This window comes from Pyrgilauda ruficollis, unplaced genomic scaffold, assembly GCF_017590135.1.
Source record: "Pyrgilauda ruficollis isolate IOZ18807 unplaced genomic scaffold, ASM1759013v1 scaffold37, whole genome shotgun sequence".
Classification (NCBI taxonomy): domain Eukaryota; kingdom Metazoa; phylum Chordata; class Aves; order Passeriformes; family Passeridae; genus Pyrgilauda; species Pyrgilauda ruficollis.
The window spans coordinates 3604289-3613364 of record NW_024525156.1 but is presented as its reverse complement, the minus strand read 5'-3'; the positions used below and the strand labels follow the sequence as shown (position 1 = coordinate 3613364).

The 9076-nt window shown below is 39.8% G+C and overlaps 1 protein-coding gene across 4 annotated transcripts in view; it reads left to right on the top strand.

Moving 5' to 3' along the window:
* The first annotated feature begins 201 nt into the window (after window positions 1-201).
* IKZF1 (IKAROS family zinc finger 1) overlaps window positions 202-9076 on the top strand; it is a 68169-nt gene continuing 59294 nt past the window's right edge. For 3 of the 4 annotated variants that reach the window (XM_041475991.1, XM_041475989.1, XM_041475990.1), the window contains exon 1: window positions 596-1064. The gene's annotated coding sequence lies outside the window, so the exon portion shown is untranslated. Of the gene's footprint in view, window positions 263-595; window positions 1065-9076 lie in introns of those variants that run through there. The other variant, XM_041475988.1, reaches the window with a different exon arrangement.

The window sequence follows — 9076 nt, the reverse complement described above, 5'->3', positions numbered from 1 at the left end:
ATGAGTCCGGTCCCGGGAGCCTCCGTGGGGCCGCGCGGAGCCCGGCCCCTCTCCCGCGCTTCCAGCTGTGCGCAGCCGGCGGGGCGCCCCGGGAACAGGTAAAGCAGGTAAATGTCCCTCCGTCCCGAGGGCCGCCGCTCGCCCGCCGCCGTCCCAAGCAGAGGTGGGGCGGGGGCGCGCGCGGGTGCGGAGCGGGCGGCGGCCGCGNGAGCGGCGCCAGCCGCCGCCACAGCTGCCGCCCGCCCCGGCCCCGGCATAACAGGTACCGCGGGGCGGGGGGTCCCGGGCGGGCACCAGCTCCAGCCCCCGGGGTGAGCCAGGCGCGGGCGGTGCGCGGGCGAGGAGGGGCCGCGGAGCCGGTGCTACCGCGGAGAAGTTGCCGGGCGCGTTAAGTGGAGACTGCGGAGCCCGGTCACCCCATACAATCCCATCCCATGTCTTTCTCCCCCTTCTCCCTGTCCCACGTTTTTTTCTTCTTTTTTCAATTTGAAAACATTGAACCGAACATACAGCTCGGGTGTAATCCAGGCGTTTTAGAGTGCTTCCTTAAAATTTCAGAGATGAGTAGCCATGAGGAGCTGGCCGAGAAGGGGTGTTCATTGATTCAAATGCGGATTGGTCTGTGTTCTCCTCGAGTCAGCCACAGCACTTAGGTTCAGTCAAAGCCCGCGTTCCGAGTGCTTGCGCCAGTAGTTTGCAGAGGGGAGGCAGGTACGGAGGTAGTAAAAACTATTAGGAAATTGTAAAATTATCAGCCCCAGTGCGCTTGAGGGGAACGGCATTAGAGAAGTTGCTGACTTCCGAATAGCGGTGGCACCAGAAGTTTTCCTCCTTGCCATACAGCCTGTCACAGCTGGAGGGTTTTTTTCACCCTGCTCCGCAAAGTTACCCTCTCTGTGAAGGGACAGTTTCTCTCTGCTGTCGTTGCTAAAGAAGATGCACTTAGAAACTGTGTGTGAAGAGATGAGTTCCCACTGCAGCAGTCGGTTCTAAGGAAACTTTTAATTTTGTGCTTCAAGAAACCTGATTACTTCTTGGATTGCTTTTCTACCTTGGTTTAGAAGGTATGGTAACACTGCCAGACATAGTGCAAAGCATTCTGCTTCCAAGATTGTTAAAAGTTAATAGTACTGTATCAGAAAATTTTGTAGTGTGATTGCAAATTATCTCAAAAAGTGTTTTGTGGAATGCAAGAATTTTTAGACCTGTATGGCCACTGACTTAGAGTATTGAAATTGTTGTAGAAGAATATAATGTTATTTCTTTTTACTTTTTCTATCTTTTTCCTTTCCTGCTTTTTTTTTTCTTCTTCTTTTATCCCCTTTCATTTAATCTTAGTGCAAGAAGTGTTTTCAAGGACTTTGTGTGGAGGTTAGAAGTTAGGATTTAGACCTTCTTGACTACGTACTTTTCTTTCCGATATCTGGATGCTACCAAGGTTACATCGATATGCATTTACTGTCCAGATGTCCAAACCTTACCCAAATTAAATAAACCAGGAATATAATTCTGGTTATATTTTGTGCATTCACATTAATAACCCATTTTCTAGACTGTAATAGTTTCGTTTTAAAATTCGAAGCTGTAATGCATTGTAAGGTCCAAATCCTTTAAAAGACACGCTTTGTTAGTTTCAGTTGACTGCTCACATCAGTTGTAACTCACACGCACTCTGCAGTACCATGGAGTATGACTCGCTGTTAAATGTTATAAATTGTCATTGAAATGTAAAGAAAAAGCATATTGATATGTTGCATTTAGAAGTAAGTACTAAAATTTCTTTCAAATACTTGGAAATACTTTATTTGAATCAGCTAAGCAGGGGCATGTTCTGAGTGGCTTGTGGCACTGCTTTCTCATCTTGCTAGTGAATTGCGTAGTTTAAGGTGTTTGCAGCCATAGTGAAATAGAAAAATGAAGGATGCAATGGCTTTAGCTTCTGAATTTTCCAAGCAAAATTTTTGCACTTAGGTAACTTTGTTTATTCTTTGTTCTCTTTGTTACTGAGGGAAAATGTAAGTCCAAAAAGTGCTAATGGATTTGACTATGTTACCATGAAAATTCCCCGTTCATGGATTAATACAAGGGCTGATACAGTAGTTGATACTGTGTCTCCTTTCTAAAAAGTTTCATTGCTCCCATGCATAGACTTCTTTCTAACATTGGCATGGTCTGCTTTGATTTTAACTCATGTTGGTGAGAAAACTGAATAAAAACCACAAGATATACTGCTTAGAGTGCCTTATGTGCCCACCCCCTCAATCCTTAGCAAAACTCTACCAAGTTTTAGTTACATGGCTGTATGCCTTACTTCTTTGTCAAAGCCTTTGAAACTGAAGCCTGAAGACATGAGAAACCAAGTACAGATCATGTGCAAGACCAAAGACTCTTAAAACAGTTCACGTCCTTATGATAGCTGTCTGTAGCAGAACTGCAGGGGGGAAGTGTCCAAAATACTGCAGAACTCTGCACTTTATGTAGTTCATGTTTCTATTATCCCTTATTCTATTCTATTCTAATCAGAGTTGCTTCCAACCTTAAAGATTTTCTCACAAATCTTAGTATTGGTGACTACTCATGTGCTCTTTTTCTTATTTTTCTTTGGGTTTGGGTTTGGTGGTTTTTTTTGGTTTTGTTTTTTTTTTTTTTTTTTTTTTTGAGTAAAATTCATGAAACTGAGAACATTATATACTACAAGTTTATGCAAAAATATTAATAGAAATTTTATCTCTAATTATGTGGTAAATTTAGATAAAAGCCAAGGAGAAATCAGGTTTACTACTGAGTGAGGAGACTGACCAGACTAAAGTAAATGGAAGTCCAATGCTGGACGCCCCCAGCATTTAGGACTTCAAATCTAATGCACTGATCCTTGCAAGAGTCCTCTACCTACTGGGTATGGCTTGCAGGGGAAATGACAGAAACACAGAAGCATAGTATGAAACTGTACTGACTGTCCTGATTCAGTCAGGAAGGAGTGATGGACCCTAGTATTTGAAGAGAGTCACTAATGTCTCTGGGCCAACGTATGATGGGAAGACAGGGCAGAGGACTCTGCCCTTCATGCTCCCAGTAACTGGAGAAGCTTAGGCACTGATCCTATATGCATCCTTTATCCCAGCTGAGTATTTCTCAGGGTGGCTACTTAACCATAAGTGAGAGAAGCACCTTGGTGTGGCAGGTGGAAGGTCCCAAACTCCTGAATTGCCTTAGAGAGATAAGCTTGTCATATACCTCAGACTTTCCACCCCCGCTCCCCGCTGCCACTACTCCCTCCAGAAATGACCTGGTTGCTTGCTCTCTTTTATAAACATGAACAACATCTTTGTCATTTGTGTTGCAAGAGTGCCATTTAAAAATGCAATAGTCTCCATCTCAGCATTACTGTAGCAGTTTTCCTTTCCCTTGTGGATCTTAATACCAAAAACCTGGTCTGCTTGCCGCTTCCACTGCATAGCAATGCAGAAATGTAACTGGATAACCAATCCATGGAGTTTTACAGCAATGCAAAACTTCTTTCTCATCATTAAAATTGGATAACTCCAAAATGAAGCCAAAAACATTTCCAGACATATTTTATTTGAGCTAAGGTACTTCTTATACTAACACCACAATTTTGCAGAAAAAAAGGAAATGGGTCCAGTCTGTATTTTCAGCAACAAAAAAACAACGGCATAATGAATTGTATGCTGTTCTGGCAGATCATTTTTGGCAATGTTCTCTTAAAAAGTCCAGAAGATATCGAAAGTCATGGATCACAGCCTAATTGTGTGGCTCTTTGTCAGGAAAAACTTCCATAGCAGGCTTGTGGGATTTTTTTTCTCCTGTTTTATGTGCAAGAAAAGCTGGATCCATAGTAATTTTTGTTTTTGGTCAAGATTCACATATGTACTTCATTACATTTTGATCAGTCATTACTTTCTACTATTATTAAAAGTAATAGAATTAGACCAAAAAAGAAATCATAGTAAAATAGTAGAATTTAGTGTAGCAATAATGGAATCTTTGGAAAATGTTGTCATCCTTGTGAGAGTAAAGCAGGATGCACTGCTGGCTCCCCTGGAATTCCCCTCCCAAGTGACAAACATCACTTTTCTAGCAAGTATAAAATTACTTAGAAAGAAAGAACACTGGGAATACATTATGCCAGTTGAGAAGTTGAAGATAAGGACTCTCATCAGTGTTTTCTGGGACTATAATTCTATGGAAGCCTTTTAAAATGCTTGCAACTCAATGCAAGAGTCAAAAGAGGAGAGACCTATTCTTCACTAGTATTATTTCTGTAATCCAAAGATTTTTTTTGCTCCCCCCCCCACCCGACACTGGAGTGGAAAAGCGTTGAGAGATGAGTGTGAATGCCATATGAGGCAAGGCAGACAGCCTCTGTCTTGTCAGCTTTATGGCATTTTTTTAAACAGTAGGCTACTTTAAATATCTTCCACTCATCCAAAGTCGCTGCAGGAGTTTTCTCTCTCCAATGGCTATCCAGCAAAGTGGACTGACTTCAGCTGGAAAACTCCCTTCTTCCAAAGTCAACTCTGGCTTGTTGTCTCTTTATCAATCTGTACATAAACCTACCTACAACTCAACAAAATTTTGTTTGCTCCCTAAATTTAAACAGAATTATGTTTACCCCTTAAGGTGTGTTGCAATGCATCTTTATTAAAACCCCCACAATTTCTGCCTCACCCTTCTCCTTCAGAACACAGCTTCCTCCATGCTTTAAGGCGGTGAACAAGGAGAGAGCAGGGGGTTTTGCACTAAGCAGTTTACCACCAACGCTGTGGTAGCTGCAAAAGTAGGTCCTAGTTCTGAAAAGACACTTGCATGTTCTCAGCTTTGTTTGTACTATTGCAAATTCTTGGGGATAGAACCATGCAGGTTTGGGAACTACATGGCACACTCATGCTTCCTGGGTAAATGCTTCCAAAAGCCATTCAGACTGCAGGTTTGGACGAGGAGTCACACTGGAATCATCGTATTTTTTAAGCCATGGGAACTGTCCACTTCTCTTGCTTATTTTGCTTATTTCATGTGAAAGATTTACATTTCTTCTTCTGATCCCACTTGCTCTAGGTTTCTCAGTGAAAGAGAAACTTGCTCTGTAAGACAGATCAGATTCCCCACTGAATTGCTTCATTTTTCTGCTTGTTTCAACTCACTGAAAACAGCAGAGCAATTGCAGTATAAAGCTGGAATTGGCCATAGTGGATTGGACCCAAAATATTTGCAAAAGCAGAGTGAGTTAACTAAAATATGTGATATGGAGGAACTTGCTAATTTGCTTTAATTTTAGGAGTTATTTAAGGGTAAAAAAAAAATCACACCAATCTCTAATATGCTTATTCAGGCTGGTAATGTCCTTTAATAATCTGTAACAGCCTGAGCAGTTTGGAGGGAAATTAGGAAACAACTCTGTGATCATGAAGCAGAATTACTGAAACCTTCTATAATTCGGACAAATTAACTACTGATACATTGTAGAGTATACTTGGCAATAACAATTCTCGACATAAAGAGGTGCTTTTATGTTCTCTCTATTGCATATTTAGATACACTGTGGTGAGGACATCCTACGCTTTTAAAATCAGATAAATAGATATATACAAAAAGTACAGTTCTTCTTCTGCTGTTTGCCTCCCCTTGAGTGAGAGCTCTGGAAGAATATCCAAGAGCTCCATTTGGCCACTTGAGAATATGCTGTGTTCTTAGATTGAGTGCTTTAATTTACACCCCTCACCTTTTATAGTCGGTTTATTTATAAGATGGAAGGGTGTGCGTTTTCTTTGTCCTGGTGAATTTATTCCACTTTTCCGCTTGATTTTTAGTGAATAAAGGTGACAGGGTTTAATGAGTGAATAAAACTTGCCCTTAATTAGGAAAATTACCTTCATATTTTTCTCATATTGTGGAAACAATTTATAATTACTCTGATTGCAATTCAAAAACTTGAAGGAAGAACCTTTTTCATATTTGCAGTGATATCAAGTCCAGTAATTTGCACACAAAGTCAATAAAAGAATGGATTTTTTATTATCTCCTTTAGCAATGAATTGTTACATAAATATAGCTCAAGCAGAGAAAATGCTAGGAGGAGCACATAGAGAAAACACATATATGATACAAGATGCACTTTTTATCATTTGTCAGTGATTTGAAAAAAGAATTCCCAAAGAACTGAGAATTATGTAGGATCTTTGAAACAACTTTTTTTTACACCCTTACAATTGTTCCCTTATACAGAAATTAATTTTACATGTGCCAGACATTTAAATGTTTCACATCTGCACTGTTAGCAGAGTTCTTTTCTTAATCTTGTGTGTTGAATTACAGTGCTTCCTTCATTTTGCAGACAGGAGCTCTCCATTGAAATTTCACTGTATGCTCATAATTGTATTGTCAATTCGTGTAGTTAACCAGCATTTACACTAGGCAGGAATAGAGAAATGACTGAATAAACTAAACATCTCCCTTGACTATGTAGAAAATGCTAAATACAGAATTAGTGCAGAGGGAAAGAAATTGATCCACTTAGTTTTAACCTTTTTTCTGTTTTATTGCAGTCCTTTAAAGGACCTGGAGGTATTTGTTTTGATTTTTTTGAAAAAAAATGGAAGGACATGGAAGTGCTCATTACGACTCAGTTTTCAGAAAGGACCACCCCTCACCTTGGTAGTTATTATTTACATTGAGCTGTGTGATGAGGCGGAAATTAAAAATAGAATTAAAATGGTTCTAAAGTAGAGTCATTCACAGAGATTGTGAAGTGTAGCATATTAAATTACAATAATAAAGCTAATTATCAGCTGCTTGCTGAGATATTGAATGCTTTTAATTAAAATGAGTTTGTAGAATTCTAGCAGTTTTCTTAAAGTATTTGAAGATTGGTAATACAATACAGATTACCTTCTTTCCATGTTCAACAGTCTTCCTGTTGCATGTTTAACCATATTTAGCACATTTGTACATGAAGCTACAAGCCTGTATATATATATATATATATATTAGCTTTGGTTTAAAATGAAGCTAAATGTTAAATCCTTTTACAAAGGTGTCTTTATTCATCTCTTCTTTGGTTGTTGCCCTATATTCCATGACTTCCATGGATACAAGAGTCTTGGTTCCTTTAGGTTAGACCCTCTGGTGCAATTAGAAATGCAGCTGTACTATAGCTGCAGCTGCAGCTGCAGCTTCCAGCTTAAACCCCAAAAGACTGATGAGACATATATGATGATACCATTCCTAACATGTTTTTAATGTGCAAATTCTCCTGTCAGGTATTTTAAGGACTATAGTAGTTTTCTGTGTTTTTCAGGCTGCAACCTTCTTTTCCTTTATTAATTTATTTATTATTTTTATCTTTATGTGTCTTGGGTTGTTGAATCTAGGACCCATTTTAGGAGCTTCACTTCAATTTAGGTTTTAAAATGGATTAGGGTTTTATGGTTTTGATTGTTGGTTTGGAGTTTTAGTTTGCTAAAGGTGAAGCCTGTGTGGTGAGGAGCCAATGAGACATGTCAGAGACCACAGACACAAGACGTGCTCACACACCAGTGCTCCATCAGAGCCAGCTGCTGCAGTGAGCAGTGTGAGGGGTCCCTTTCCTGCCATGGGACTGCTTACAGAAGTGGGAGCTGCACTGTTGGGTCTTTCCCCAATGTGGCTGCTGAAGTAAAGCTGGGATTTGCCTCTTTGCTTGCTTTTCACACTTAACATAGAGTACTCACCACTGAGGAATGCATGTTCCCTTCACTTTTTATATTTGCAAAAGCACCTGCAGAGCACCAGGTCCCTTGTAGAAAGTTCATTTCCTCTCCCCTCTAAGACTTTGTGAGTGCTTATTTTCTGCTTTGAGGATTCATGGAAGTGTACCTGCCCCTGCAGGCCACACTCAAGACAGAAGTGTTCCTTCAGGCACCTTTCTGTCTGCTCAGCATGGCTACACCTAAGAATTGTCAGGAAACATGCAGCTGGATGTAGTGTATGTTTGTGGAGTCCTTGCAGCGCCAGAGGTAGAGCTCGCTGTGGATGGAAGGACAGCTCTGAGTTTAGGTGTGCTGGTGTAAGACCAAAGTGGCTCCACAAATATCAGCACTTTGATTTCTTTTCCTTACCATGAGGTTCCATTGTGCTGAGTGTGGAGCACATCTTGTCCCAGAGAAGTCAGTACATACATAGCTCGGGAAACCCAGAGGAGAAAAAGGATAGCTAGTCTTTGGCATTGGATAAGGTCATTCCATTGAATCACATCAATGGCCCAATCTTGGGGTCTTTCAATATCCTGAGAACAGGGTTGTAGAAGGACTGACATGCTTACACATGCTTTGTATCAATTTATGAAGTCTTGTATAAATGCTAAGCATTCATTTTCTTGACAAGGAGGTTTACTTTTGAATTTGCTGGGAGAAAAAAAATAAACCAAATAATTAATTTGCTGTATTCTGAAAGATTAAAAAATCTTGACCTTACAATGACTTCTTCCTGTTTACACCTGTAATTCTAAAAGGTGCTAAATCCACTTCTGGTTGTAATTTACATTAGGTATAAATGGAGCAGTGCTTCCAGTGATTCATGGGGTGTATTTTGCTATATTATTAAGATATAGCATGAGTTATATTGCATAGAAAGTTGCAAGGAGGGAAATTTTCTTCATGTAAATTTTTTTTCAGGACAAATGCTGACTAAATTCAATCCAAAATCATAGCCACTTAGGTGCTTCCTTATTTAAAACAAAATCAACATAACCTTTCAGAAGGGTTGTGTGTTGATTATCAGGCAATTTAAAGTTGCAATATTTTGATTCTTTTTCCAAAGGATTGTAGTAGCTTTGTCTTTGAATCTGCTATTCATAGTTTGAAGAGGAAAGCATTCGGGTTAGAGTTCCTAATTTGAACAGCCTTGAAGAAATAATTTTATCTATTTTGAAAGGAATTTTATCTGTATTGTAGCTCTTGTAATAAGGGGCCAAACTTTGAAGCTATTTTTATTCCTAAATAGAAGAATTATCTATTATCACCTAGGTGCTAATCCCTTTCCTGCTGTAAATGAGAGTGAGACAGGTTCAGCATTTGAGAGC